The sequence below is a fragment of the Geotrypetes seraphini genome, chromosome 5 (genome assembly GCF_902459505.1).
Source record: "Geotrypetes seraphini chromosome 5, aGeoSer1.1, whole genome shotgun sequence".
NCBI lineage: Eukaryota > Metazoa > Chordata > Amphibia > Gymnophiona > Dermophiidae > Geotrypetes > Geotrypetes seraphini.
In genome coordinates this window covers 212,243,298-212,257,952 of record NC_047088.1, presented here as the reverse complement: position 1 = coordinate 212,257,952, position 14,655 = coordinate 212,243,298, and the positions used below count along the sequence as shown (strand labels likewise).

The following is a 14,655-nucleotide window of genomic DNA, read 5'->3' as shown; positions in this document are numbered from 1 at the left end:
AGCGTAGAAAGATTGCTCCTGCCCCGAAAGCCCGCTAGACCACCAGGTAAGGCCAGGACGCCGGGGGAAAGAAAAAAACTGTTGTTTTTTTTTTCTTTTTTCCCCCTCCCCAAAAATTCACGAATATGTGAAATCGCGATTGCCGAAACCGCGAATGGGGAGGGGGAAGTGTAGTCACAAAATACCTTCCATTATAGAGGAACTGGGGTACAGAAAAACATGCAACTCGAACAAAAACCCAGTTATGCTGTATTATTTTGCCAAAAATATTCACTTTGTATTAGATTAAACAGATAAAAGCAGGATAAGGGAAAAGGCCTCAGAAGCCACAAGGTGCACACTTAACACCAGGGCTATGAGTGAGAGCTAGAAACAAATCTTGGCTCCCCCCATTCTTCTTCAGTCATCAGCCAGAAAAACCCTTACTAATGCTAAGCATTTGTACTGTATATATTTCAGTGTTCTCCCCAGAAAATTTTTCCAGCTGGGTGGCATGAAAAAGTAGCCGGGTGGGGCGGGATGGGGAAATTTGTTGGTGGGGAAAATTAGCCCCCTCTTTTACTAAGGTGCGCCAACATTTTTAGCACGGGCAAAATCCCGCACTACGCGGGAAAACTAATGCCAGCTCAATGCTGGCATTAGTGTCTAGCGCACGTGGTAATTCTGTGTGCGCTAAGCACACGCTAAAACCATTTTCGCAACTTAGTAAAAGGAGCCCTAAATGTGTACTATTTTTATTAGTTAATTATTATTATTTTTCAATGCTCAATATGATTTCCTTTTTTAAGGTTTGACACTTGTGCCAGAATATTTTTACTAAATTTAGGAAGCATCCAATGATAGAAGGGAATAATTAGATATTTGCCCTTTTTCAAATGGTATAGAGGTTTAAAAAAGGGAAAGACATTAATGAAGTCATTAGGTTCAATCTAGCCATTTATTTCTGCATGAATTTAAACAACTAAAAAAAAAAGATACATATAGCTCATCCAGTCATACAAGAATGGCTCTACAGCAGGAGTGCCCATACTTTTGGGGCTTGCGAGCTACTTTTAAAATGACCAAGTCAAAATGATTTACCAACAATAAAATTTTAAAAAACACAAAGCACACTGTACGCAGAGAAAATGTTAATTATCATTTATATTCCGTGGGTTTTCAAAGAGGTCAAGGCAGATGACTTTATGCAATGTCGCCTCAGGAACAACTATACAAAAATAGACAAATATACCCCTCCCTTTTTACTAAACCACAATAGCGTTTTTTAGCGCAGGGAGATGCGCTGAATGCCCTGCGCTGCTCACGATGCTCATAGGCTCCCTGCACTAAAAACCGCTATTGCGGTTTAGTAAAAGGGGGCCATAGTGCAAAATACAGAGAGCAGATATAAATTCTCAAAACGGACACATTTTGATCACTAAATTGAAAATTAAATAATTTTCCCTACCTTTTTGTCTGGTGATTTCATGAGTCTCTGGTTGCACTTCCTTCTTCTGACTGTAAATCCAATATTTCTTTCTTTCTGCCACTTCCCTATTCTTTCTGTCTCTCTTTCTTTCTCTCTTCCCCTGACTGCCTGTTTCTCTCTCTCCCCCTGCCCCCTCTTTATTTCTGCCTTTCTTTCTCTCTCTCTCTCTCTCTCCCCCCCTTGCCTGTCTTACTTTCTCTCTCTCTTCCCCTGCTCCCCCAGCCATTGCGCTGACTTCTCCACTTCCCCGATTTTTTCCCTACCCCCTAAGCCACCACGCCAATTTCTCCTTGCTGCTTCCCTGAGCTAGGCCAGGCACGTACATGCGCCGGACTCACAAGACTTCACCTCCGACGTCGGAGAGGCAGTTCCAGGCCAGCCAGGCAGCGATTGGATGGCCCAGAACTACCTTTCCGACGTCAGTCTTGTGAGTCTGGCACTTGTACGCGCCTGGCTTGGCTTGGGGAGGCAGGAAGAAAAAGATTGCAACGGCAACACAATCGATTCACATTGCCTTTGTGATCTACTGGTCGATCACGATCGACCATTTGGGCACCACTATACTATGGTATCTTGTCCTGACCTGAGGAAAGGGGTTTAGTCCCCAAAAAACTGCCTTATTTCAATTTCCTATTTATAAACTTTAATTAATACAGTTACAATACTACTTGATTCTACGTAAAGCAACAAAAAAAAAAATTTTTCTACCTTTTGTCGTTAATCATCTTCTCTTCACTGTCTTCTTTCTATTCAGCGCTTGTCCTCGCTTCCTTCAATGCGACATCTGTCCTCTCTTTGTCCCTTCTACCCAGCCTCTGCCCTCTCTCTCTTTATCCCTTCCATTTACTGTCCACCATCTCTCCGCCCCTTGCATCCACTGTCCACCCTCTCTGCCCTTTCCATCCAGTGTCCACCCTTTCTCTGTTCCATATGACAGTTCCTGGGTTCTGGCTGTGACTGGATCTTTATTTTCTCCTGTTGAAGTTTCTCTTCAGTGAGACTGCCATTTTGTTTCTCCTGTTGCGATTTCTCTTCAGTGAGACTGCCATTCTGTTTCTCCTGTTGAGGTTTCTCTTCAGTGAGACGGGTGTCCGGCTGAACGGTGCCAGCTTTAGGGGTTACATCTGGGCCCCCACAGGTCCCTGCCTCACCTTCCCTCCATTGCTAGAGGGTCTGATTGGGTGTCGATTTTTTTCTTCTTTCCCTTCTCTGTTTTTTAAAAAAAAAGGAGACCACAGTTGCTACATTCTACCCTGTTATTGCTGCACAACCAGCTCTTACTGGCTTCAACCGGCCCTAACAACAAGCTTGTGAGTATGTATGTGTTTTTTACTGTTGTTTGAACTTCAGGTTCTGTTTGGGAGTCTTAGTACTGTGGGTTCGATCAATGTATGTTTAAGGAATGGATATTTTATTGAGGCTAAGTTTTATGACTAGAAATCCGTTGAGGGAGCCAGGACTTTCCCGCCCTTTGCATGCACGCGCTTGGTTTCCTTGTTGGTTACAGCGCGGCAGTAGCGGTGCGATTTCATGCTCGCACTTGTTCTTCTTGTTGAGTTTCAGTGCAGCAGTAGTCCTGTTTATTCTGAAGCTCTCTTTCATCGGTGTTTGTCACGGTCATGTGCAGCTGATTGTGCAGGTGCCGGTTTATAGCAGCGCGCATGAGATGGGACATGTTTTTTCCGGTGCTGTGGGAAGCACCGCACCGTTCTTCTAGTTATTCCCCGAGTCTGATTTTCTTTCTATGTAGGCCGCGGCAGGGTAAATTTTGCGGAGCTTGAATCCGACTATGTTTCTAGGAGCGTTGGTGCAGCGGCCACGTGTTGGCGAGAATCAGGTGTGCGCTTGGGTCTCCGGCGATGGCGGGAGACCTGCAGCGTTCCAGTAGTTTATTTACAGCTGACTTTGGTCAGGGTATGCCGTGGCTTCTCTCCTTTCCGGTTCAGACAAGTTGTACGTGTTTCACCAGCTTTGGGACAAGCTTGGGCAGATTTATATGTCTGTCTGTGTTCCTGCTGTATTTCTTTGAAGGAAGATGCTAGTTTAATTGGACTCTGGGGTTAGCACTCAAGGGGATTACCAGAGAGACTCTGACCTGTACTAGGTCACCCAGTCTTGGTATCTCCAGACTGGGTCGACATACGGCAACTCACGGCACAGTGAGATCAGCAGTAAGATAGTGCCCTGTATTTCATACGGGTATCTCATTGTCTCTCTTGGGGTCCCTGCAGATTGAGCCTTTGTCTGTTGGTTACTGTCCTTCTTATTTAGGCCTCTGTCCTGCGATGCATGTGTCTAGTAGTGGCATAGGATATATATGCCTAAAGGTAGTACTAACAGTTTCCAAGTTTGTGCCGTCTCTATAGGCATAATGACACTTCGCATCTTCCTGCGGCCAGACTCTCTTTCTCTATTTCTGAGAGAGCCTGGACTTCAGATTTCCATGCTTATCACGCTGGTTTCTCCTGTCACCATCTTCTCGTGGCACATGCTAGACGGACCCCCCGACCAGACAGGAAGGGCTGTGCAGCTCCTTCTAACCAGGAGCCAGTTACCTATTCTATCAAACCCGCGGAGGAGCACGTGCTATGTGGCGGTTAGCCTCATCGCTGAAGCTCTCATTAACGATGTGAGCTTTGTCTGATACCTGTTAGGATGCTGTTGTTTTCCACGGGCGATAGATGCAGCATCTTGATTGCATCTAGTATGTATTCACTTTAAAGGACATACGTATTTCGCTCACATTGCATGGAGTTAGTACTGTTTTCTTGGTTCCGATATACTCCTCTTTATATTTTGAAACTTGATTTTTCATAGGAGAATTTATTTCTTCTTACAGATCCTACAGTTCTCATCCTGCCGTTCCCTGACCTTCTGCACTTCATTCTGAGGGGATCTTGACTTCTTCCAATGACTCTTCAGGCTTTCTCATGAGGGAGAAGATGCTATAATGTCAGGTCAGGGGGCTGTGAACATTTTTCAGGATGCTTGCAATTTTGCATCCTCCTCAGGTTTCCGGTTTGTTCCAGGAGTCTGTATGTTTTGTGTTTCCCTTTTAAGTGTTACTGGTCCTCAGGGCAGTTCTTGTAGTTCTTCAGGAACTAAGGGGCGTTGTTCCACTTACTGCATGATGCCCAAGACAGGGGCATTGGGCAGGCTGGATCCCGTTCTACTGAATTAGTTTCTCAGGATTACACATTTCTGCAGGAAAACTGGGAGAATATTTACATTTTCACTATGGACTCCGAATCTGCACTAGGTTTGCTTGCCTCTCTTGGAGCAGCGCTTTCGGTTTTGGCACATGCCATTTTGCCTACCCAAGGCTTCACGAACATTTTAGAAAATGTAGGCAGTGGTACTGTTTTGGCGCTACCAAGCGATTCACCTACTTTCTTCTTGACTAACTGCTTGATTTGGATGTCTTCCAGGTGGGCCATTTGACTGACACGAAAAGGATGGTTTCTTTTCCTCAGTTCTTTGGACGTGAATCTTCAAATTTGCACAGCGCTCTTTTCTCCTGTACTATTTATAGGTATACCGGGGAGATGTTTTTATTTATATAGGAGAGAAATGTGTTTCTTCCCAGAGACTAGGGCGATGGGTCACAGTCTCAGGTTTGCATTCTTCTTCGGTCACCATGACCAAGAGTATGGGATTCTGTACATGTTCTAGGATCCATGTTGCTGACTCCACTGGGAACTTCGGCTTGCTTTCCCATTATAACGCTACAGCAGTTGCTTTTGTTCCGGTGGTTCCCGGTATCTCAGGGCTCCAATTATTTGGTAGGCTCCTCAAGCATCGCTCTGTATGATTTGATGGCTCAGCAAGATTTCTCTTTTCAAAGGCATGCCTCGGTCTTTGCTGGACTAGCTCATGGCCACTAATAATCCCGGGCTGTCGGGTTGGGGGGCTTGGTGCCTTCCATCCTCAGCTCCAGGAGTCTGGTCTTAAGAAGCGACTCAGTACTTGTTCATTCTTCTACTCTGGAGCATGGTCAGGCTACCATTTCTGGAGCTTCAGACCATTCTTCCGGAATGACGCTGAAGGTCTTTTCAGTCAGTATTATGATGGGGGTATTTCTCTACAGCCTGGGCAGTAGGTGATGTACTCAGTTGGCAGGTAAAGTTGTGGTTCTACTTCAGTGGATGGACCCTCATCTTCCTCTTCTGTTGGCAGATCATTTTATGGATCAGGAAAAGAGTTTGGATAGACTTTCTCTCCGCGAAATCTGTGCATGGCCCATTTATTGTATGTTACAGTGTACAGTGTACGCTCTAGAAAGTGTAAATGTTAGTACTAGTGAAATCTTCTACATCCTGGATATTGAGAATTTTGGCTCAGGTGTTCCAGCTCTTTTTATGGAAGTGAAATCTCCTGGAACTAGACCTCATGGCCTCGTCTCAAAATTCTAAGCTTCCTAGCTTCTTCGGCGGGCACAGGGAGTGGGAGTCAGAGGGGGTAGCAGCGTGGCTTCTTTCTCACCTCTGGTTTCTCTTTTTTCAGTGTTTTCCCCTGACTGATGATGCTTGGATTTGCCATCTCAAGCTCGCTTTCAGAGCACAGTATTTGTAGAATCTCTGGATTGACTGCGCCATCTTTGCTATGCGGATCTGATGAGTCTTTCGACAGCAGGACTGTTGAGTGTCCTGGTATCTCTGGATTTGCTCACCTAGGGTCCGATCAACATGGATATTCGTACTACTTTGGTATTGCGACCTAGCTTTTGAAAAGTCATGTCTGACGTGTAAGGGTTATGCGAAGCAAGTTGTTTCTTCTCTTATCCAGGCAATACAGACGTCTTCACCTGTGGCTTCTGCTTCCTTTTGGAGGGTTTTCCTTTCTTGGGTATTTCTCAACATTTGCACCCTTCCAGAGTTCTTTTTTGGCACAAGTGTATTGCCAAGGGCTAAGAGTTCAATTCCCTTCAGCTTCAATTGCCATTCTTAGCTTGTTACAAGGGCTAGGTATATTGCTCTTCGATTACTTCTCAGCTTCATGTAGTTCAGTTCCTAAACGGAGTACAGTATATTCGTACACCTCTTAGAAAGCCCTGTCCGGAGTACAGTCTTAAGATACTTCTTCGCAGTTTACCGAAGGCTTCATTTCATCCTTGTCTTTTGAGACTTTAAAGAGCTGTGCCGTTGAACACGGGGTTTCTTGTGGCCATGGCTTCAGCTCGGCGGTTTTCTGAGTTGCAGGCCTTGTTTGGCAGGGATTCCTATTTCTGATTTACAAAATCTGTCAGTTCGGACGGTACCACAATTGCTTTCTAAGGAGGTGTCATCCTTTCTTTTATGACACTCTCACTTTTCCTTCCTTCTTTCTGGGAAGAGAAATGGGGAGACGTGCTTTTATTCACTGCATTTTTTGAAAGTGTGTAAGTGTTCTCCGCGAGCTAGGTTTCTAACGACATTTAGTTGTTTAGGTCACCTTTTTGTATTCTTCACGGGACGCCTCAAACGTATGGCGGCGTCCAAAGCCTCCATCGCTCGATGGGTCCAGGAGGACATTCTTTACGCTTGCTTGATGGCAGGGAAGCGGTTGGCGAAAGAACTTAATGATCATTCTGTCAGAACGATGGCTACTTCTTGGACTCGGTCCAGAGGTTTTTTCCTTGGAGGAGTTTTGTCTCGTGGCTACTTGATCTTCCGAGAGTGCTTTCTCTCAGCATTACTGCTTGGATGTGGGGGCGCATGCGGTAGATGCGTTTAGTGCTTTGGTTGTTGCGGAGGCGGCGTTTGCTTCCCACCCAGATTGAGGATTGCTTTGCTACATCCCATTGGTCTCTGGATTCATCTGCTGCTGTTGCTAAGGAAGGAAAAATAATGTTCTTACCTGTTAATTTTCTTTCCTTTAGACGCAGCAGATGAATCCAGAGCCCCATCCTTTCTGGATATTGTCTGTCGTTTTTTTCTTTTCCAACTTTCGAAGTTTGTTACTATTGATGTTTGTATTCTGTATTATTGCCTTTTGAGATTTGTTATGGGAAAGAAGTTTTTTACATGCTATGCCTATTGATGGTTACAGATGCTTGGGCAAGGAGCTATACTGGAGATACAGGAGGAGTGCCAACCAATAGGACCACCTGTTAATCAGTTTCTCTATCTCTGCCTGCTGGTAGATGTGTGTTATCCCATTGGTCTCTGGATTCATCTGCTGCGTCTAAAGGAAAGAAAATTAACAGGTAAGAACATAATTTTTCCTTCCTGAATCACTGCGCTGGTAAGTAAGAAGAGCTGCTGAGAGGGGAGAAAGCCACTGTCGGAGGCTCCCCATGATCTCTCCGGCCCTGCGCGGACTTCAGCTCATTGATCTTGCTGGCCCTGCGCGGACTGGCAGGAAATTGCAGATGTCGATCTCGCCAGCCCTGCGCAGACTGGCAGGAATTTTCTGCGGACCGTCACTGATCCGCGGACCGGCAGTTGAAGAACAGTGGCCTAGAAGGCCTGAGACTGCCCCCTTCTGCTACTGGACTATCTGGTCCAGGGCAGCCCTCAACCCTTCAGTCTCCAATGGTGGATTGGAACCCATGACCCCCAACTACCTCTAAAGTTGGGAGGCAGTAGTGATGCCATCTTCCAAAATGGTAGCGTTTGACCGTTAATGGTATGTTGGGACACACGGTCAGCCTTCTAAATAAGGGAAGCTCCAGGGACTCACCTAAAACCACAAGGGATTCCAGGGATAGGGGTCCAGGAGCTCATTTGAGCCACTGGAGATCTTGGGTAATTTCTGAAATGCCACATTTGGTGGCAAATTACCCTTTGCATGTGCCCTGCTTCTTTGCTCCAGCCTCTTGCTTGGAGATGAGTAATGCTGAATTTGTTATTTAGTGTTTTGCTTGCCCTCTGTGCTACCCTGCAGCATAGCAGCTTTACTGCTGATTTTCCCATACTAAAATGTCTTACTGCTTCAGGAGTAAGCTAGCACAAACAATTTGAGAGTGATCCACTGCAATAAGAATATCACAGCTTACAGCATCGGAAAGCTTAGTGAATGTGACCCATATATATATAAATGTTTGTATAGAAAGTTTTAATTAAATTCTGATGAGTTCTAGAGATGCTTTTTTCAGATGGTAGAGATTGCAAGCTTTTTCAAGATCCTATTAGCTAATGTTACAACAATTTTGCACCGTTTTCTAAGAAAATCTTTTTTGTAAATTGAACACTTTAGGTTTTTGGTGTATAAGTCTGTGAGTACAGGCTTTTCAAGATAAAACTATAGTGAACAAATCAAACAGTTTGAGAGGAAGCACTCAAAGAATGTAATTTTCTTTTGAGAATTAATGCAAATGCCACAAGCCTTATGTTCTCTGGGCCTTGTATTCATCTTTCCCCTAGTGAAGGGTCAAAGTCCCTCCTTGAGGGCCACAATTCAGTCAGGTTTTCCCCAATGAATATGAATGAGATCTATTAGCATACAATGAAAGCAGTGCATGCAAATAGATCTCATGCATATTCATTGAGGAAATCCGGAAAACCCGACTGGATTGCGGCCCTCAAGAAGGGACTTTGACCCCCCTGCCCTAGTGTATGTGGAAAGTAAGTTGCTTACTCTCTCTTTAAATTCCATTGTTAACCACCATGCTATTTTCTTCTAGGAAAATGAAAAATTCTTGTGTTAAATTGTTTTCAAAATGTAGAAAGTGCTTTAAACTAGTTTTCATTGAGAAATCTAACCTATTTTTGGCATCAAGCCCAGCTTAGAAATAAAACCTGGTTATGAACAGTAACTGAAAATGGCTGTAGAGCAAAGCCAGGTAGTTGTCACAATTGAATGTGTGCCAACAAGCACAGCCCCCAGTTTCTTGTGGAAGATTTTTCAAGATTCTATGGCTAAATCCCATATGCATAAATTTGAATTATTTTTCATTAAAAAATTTAATTTCATTTTGAGTAATTAGTTTTGTTTTGAGTAATCAGTTTAGTTTTGTCTGAATAATTTATTTTGGCAGTTTTATGGGGTAGGGAGGCAAGGAAGAGGAGTTCTTAGATACTGGGACAAAAACAGGAGGAAAGATCAAAAATGGGAGAAATACACAAGATCCGGGATGAGTGAGCAAGAAGAGAGGGAGTATTGGAGCAAAGGGGGTGATTTCATGAGTCTCTGGTTGCACTTCCTTCTGACTGTGCATCCAATATTTCTTCCCTTCTTTCTGCCTCTCCTCCATACCTCATTCCTTTCCCCAACAAACAGCTCTCTGTCCCTCTATGAGTCCAACTTTTTCTTCCTTTCTCCATGCCCCCTCCCCTTTTTTCTCTCTTTCTCCCTGCCCCCCTTCTTTCTTTCTATCTATCTGTCTTTCTCTCTCCGTGTCCCCTTTTTTGCTTTCTGTCTGTCTTTCTCCCTCCTCCCCTCCTAGCCACTGCCGCCAATAAATCCTTGCTTCCCCGATGCCGCAAAAGCCAGGCCCATGCAGCCACTGCACAAGTGCCGGACTCACAAGCCTTTCTCCCTCCACCCCCGACATCAATTCTGGCTGATCCGGAACCTCTCAAAATTGACATGGGGGGTGGGAGAAGAAGGTTTGTGGGCCTGGTGCTTGTGCAGTGGCTGCACTTGCCCAGCTTTTGCAGCGTCGGGGAAGCAGGGAGAATGCAAAGGCAACACGAGTTGAACACTGAGCCTGAGATGGGCTCCACTATCGACTCGCTTTGCTCTTGCGATCTACTGGTCGATCGCGATCGACCTTTTGGGCACCCCTGGTCTAGAATATAGTCTTTGCTTATTTAACATAAGATTCCCAGTTTAAATGCCTGTTTGCTTAGTTACCGTCATTAGTTATTTTCTGTCCCCTGGTGATTAAAGGTTTCCCTAGTAATTTTCCAGATATCTGCAAAGTGTACTGTCTCATTTCTTCATCTCTAGTATATTTGACACCTCATTATAATATGTTCTAAAGTCATTGATGCATCATGATCAGGAGCCAAGCATCTTATTTCAGCAATTGCTGTTGGTGGTATTTGTAATAATGGAATTTCATGCATCTCCAAGATACATTATACATTAAAACCTTGATTCTCAGCTTGTTATGAAACAAAAAAATATTATAATAAGAAACACTATTCATGCCTTTTTTATTTTCCCCATGTTCAGTTTTTGCCTCCAGTATCTTTTCCCATTTCTATCTCCATTCACATACACATTAGGCAGACAGCCACTACTACTATTACTACTAATCACTTATATTGCGCTGAAAGGTGTATGTAGCGCTGTACATTTTGAAATTTATAGACGGTCCCTGCTCGGAAAACCTACTGGTCACATAAGAGCATAAGATTTGCCACTGCTGGGTCAGACCAGTGGTCCATTGTGCCCAGCAGTCCACTCACGCGGTAGCCCTTAGGTCAAAGACCAGTGCCCTATTTGAGTCTAGCCTTACCTGCGTATGTTCTGTTCCATTAGGAACTTATCCAACCTTTTCTTGAATCCCTGAATGGTGCTTTCCCCTATAATAGCCTCCGGAAGAGCATTCTAGATTTCTACCACTCTGGGTGAAGAAGAACTTCCTTACGTTTGTACGGAATCTTTTCCCTTCTAACTTTAGTGAGTGCCCTCTCGTTCTCTTCACCTTGGAGAGGGTGAACAATCTCTCTTTCTCTACTAAGTCAATTCCCTTCAATATCTTGAATGTTTCACTTCTCTTTTCAAGGGAGAAGAGGTCCAGTTTCTCTAGCCTCTCATTATACCACCAGGCTATCAAGCCTTAACATGCTTTCATACAAACAAAAAAGGAAGAGCAGTGGCATCCATTATAAAATCAAACATCTTCCCAAAGCTGATAGACACTATCACACCAAATGGTATTGAATGTCTCACCTTTTTCACTGGGCATACCAGAATCCACATATTTGCCCTGATCTACAGAGCCCCAAGCTCCCCCATGAATGCCCTAGGTGACCTCATAACGGTCATACTTTAGAGGAAAGGCGGGAGAGGGGAGATATAATAGAGATGTTTAATTTAAATAGGAGTGGGATCCAGTACAAAAAGGATTAAAGGACTCTATTAAGCTTGTATATACTTTTCGTATGTTATATATGTTTTAGTTTTATATTTTTTCAATAAATTAGTTGTCCTTGAAGTTCATTGATTGTGTCCCTTCCCCACTCCCATTTTATTTATATTGCTACATGTGGGGTTGTTTTTTTCCTTTTTTTGTTGTGAGAGATGTTTAAATACCTATGTGGCGTAAATGTGCATGATTGAGCCTTTTTCATTTGAAAGAAAGCTCTGGAATGAGAGGGCATATGATGAAGTCAAGAGGGATAGGCTCAGCAGTAATCTAAGGAAATACTTTTTTACACAAAGGGTGGTAGATGCATGGAACAGTCTCCCAGAAGAGGTGGTAGAGACCAAGACTTTGTCTGAATGCAAGAAAGCGTAGGATAGGCACATGAGATCTCTTAGAGAGAGGAAGAGATAATGATTACTGCAGATGGGCAGACTAGATGGGCCATTTGGCCTTTATCTGCCATCATGTTTCTATGTAACCTAGTTATTTCCCACCAACAAATCACCATCCCTGGTGACTTCAACTTCACAAACTACCCCAACATAACCGGGGCACCAGCTGACTTCTATAGCAATATCAGACCTAGGCTTCCACCAGATCCATCACCTCAACCACCCACACTGCAGGCCATACTCTTGACCTAGTTTTCACACAAAATAACAAACCCACCAACCCTTGCATCCAGCACTACAACTTCGAGGCAGTACCCTGGTCCTACCACTACCTTATCACAGTCAATATCGCAAACTCAGCTGCAGAACCCCCGACTAAGAACATCACCCCACTGAAAAAGACGCTCAACCAAAACTCGGTCAACATAGAAAAGCTATTTTACAGCATTTTTAAAATAGCCAAAACAACTAGGACTGAACCAACACCCATCAGTGGCAAATCTTATGTTCATATGTGACCAGCAGGTCTTCCGAGCAGGGATCGTCTATAAATGTCAAAATGTACAGCGCTGCATACACCTTTCAGCGTAATATAAGTGATTAGTAGTAGTGGCTGTCTGCCTAATGTGTATGTGAATGGAGTTAGAAATTGGAAAAGATACTGGAGGCAAAAACTGAACATGGTACACAGCATGGCTCTGTACGGGGTAGGAGTGTAGGAAAATCACTTATGCCCCGCGTCACCGCTAGACCACCAGGTAAGGTCCGAGGGTGGGTCAGAGTCGGCCAAAAAGTTATTCACAAATTTTCCTTATTTGCGGGCCGGCTCTGCCCCTAACCCCCGTGAATAAGGAGGGAGAAGTGTACTATCACAATTCCTGGCCTTTATTTACAGACAGAGCGGCTTCTCCCCTTACCAATCTGGATTCAGAAAATTCCATAGCACGGAAACAGTCTTATTGGACATTATTGATAACTGCTGGAACATACTAGACAAAGGAAGCGATGGGCTACTGGTCCTTCTAGAAACCTCAGTACTGCCTTCGATACCATTGACCACCACTGCCTCCTTGCCAGAATAAATGATCGAGCGCTCCAATGGTTCTTGTCATTCCTGAGCCATAGGACCCAAAACAACCTAAACTGATAAAATATAGAGTACTGCAGGGTGCCCTCCTGTCCCCTTTGCTTTTCAACCTCTATATCACACCAGTGATAGACTTTACCAATCTCTTTATGTTTGTAGAGGCATGCACTTTCACATCAACAGTAGCAACAGCCTGCTGTAGGTTCTGTGATGACTTTTTAGGGAGACTTCTTTTAGCATCTTGTGATCTGCTCTGGGGATCCACCTGCTTGGACGGCCAGACCTGAGCATGTTGGTAGTTGTTTGGAAAGTCCTCCACTTGTACACTATTTTCAGGACTGTGGAATAGCTAATGTCAAATTCTTTCGAGATCTTTTTAAATTCCTTACCAGACTTAAAAGCTGCTACAATCTTTTTTTTTTCTGAAGGCCTCAGACAGCTCTTTTGATCTCACCATGGTGTTTACTCTCACTGCAGCAGTCATGAGCACCCCAAACTAAATGTCTGAGGTTTAAGTAGCGCAAAAGTCCTTCAAAATGTTGAGTAACGATGTTCTAATCATGTGTACTTGATGTAATACACCAGTGTGTGATTTGAGCCACTTTAAATAGGAGAGCATGTGTGGGTGTCCTAATTTAGTCCTCAATTAGAATACACTTCTCCCTTCGTATTCGCATTGGTTGCGGGCGGAATATAACTACGAATATGGAAAAACCGCAAATAACTTTTTATATGTTATTTGCAGATCTTTGCAACAGCCAGATGTTTTGTGATTAAAACTGCAAATAACATTTCAAATGTTATTCGCGGTTTTTGGAAACAGCCATTATTATTAATATTGAAATTTGCAATTTTGGTGGAATAACAATGTATTTATTGAACAACAATACAGTGGTGTACAGTAATAATCTCAGGGTTAAAAAAGTTCAATACTGTACTGTTTTCTCAACAAGGCAAAAAAGAAATGTTCAATACTGAGACTTCAATATTGGAATACTTGTACTCAGGCAGTTCTTTATCCTCATCGTCCTGTACAAGTACCAGATATTCTAGGGCTTTTAGCAGGCAAGCAGCGATTCCCAAAGCTTCTAGCAGCTTTTAGCAGGCAAGCAGCGATTCCCAGTGATTTTCTGGGTAATAGCGATTTTCTCCATGCATGCTGGGAAGCAGCGTTTCTCTCGATGGATGATGGGAAGCAGTGTTTTTCTTTGTGCATGCTATGAAGCAGCGATTTTCAGGGTGAAAGATTTGAAGCATCGATTTGGTGGGAGAAAGCATGGAAGCAGCGATTTTCAGAGTGAGTGTTGGTAAACATTAAACTTTTTTCGGTACAGTAAAAGGAAAGGAACTTTTAATCATGATGTAATTTTTTGGGGCTGAGTCAGCAAGTAAAAAATCGCAAATAAGTGAAACCATGAGTGCAGAAACCGCGAATACGGAGGGAGAAGTGTACACATTTTTGTGGATATCTTTTGTTTCATGAGTAAATCAAGGAAAATGTTTGCTTTTTACCTGCAGTTCCAGAGATAAATAAAAAAAAAGATTTGACATTGATATGTGAACATTTCTTCAGAAAGAACTGAATATTTCATGGGGTGTTCTAATTTTTTCACATGACTATATAGCCATCTCTGTCAGCAGCAAATGTAGAAGACTCAGCTTGGCATGCTTCTGCTCAAACTACCTATAG

General features: G+C 43.6%; 1 protein-coding gene across 2 annotated transcripts in view; it reads left to right on the top strand.

The window, feature by feature from the left end:
* PSMD14 (proteasome 26S subunit, non-ATPase 14) overlaps positions 1 to 14,655 on the top strand; it is a 190,818-nt gene that overhangs the window by 15,053 nt on the left and 161,110 nt on the right. The window lies entirely within an intron of this gene.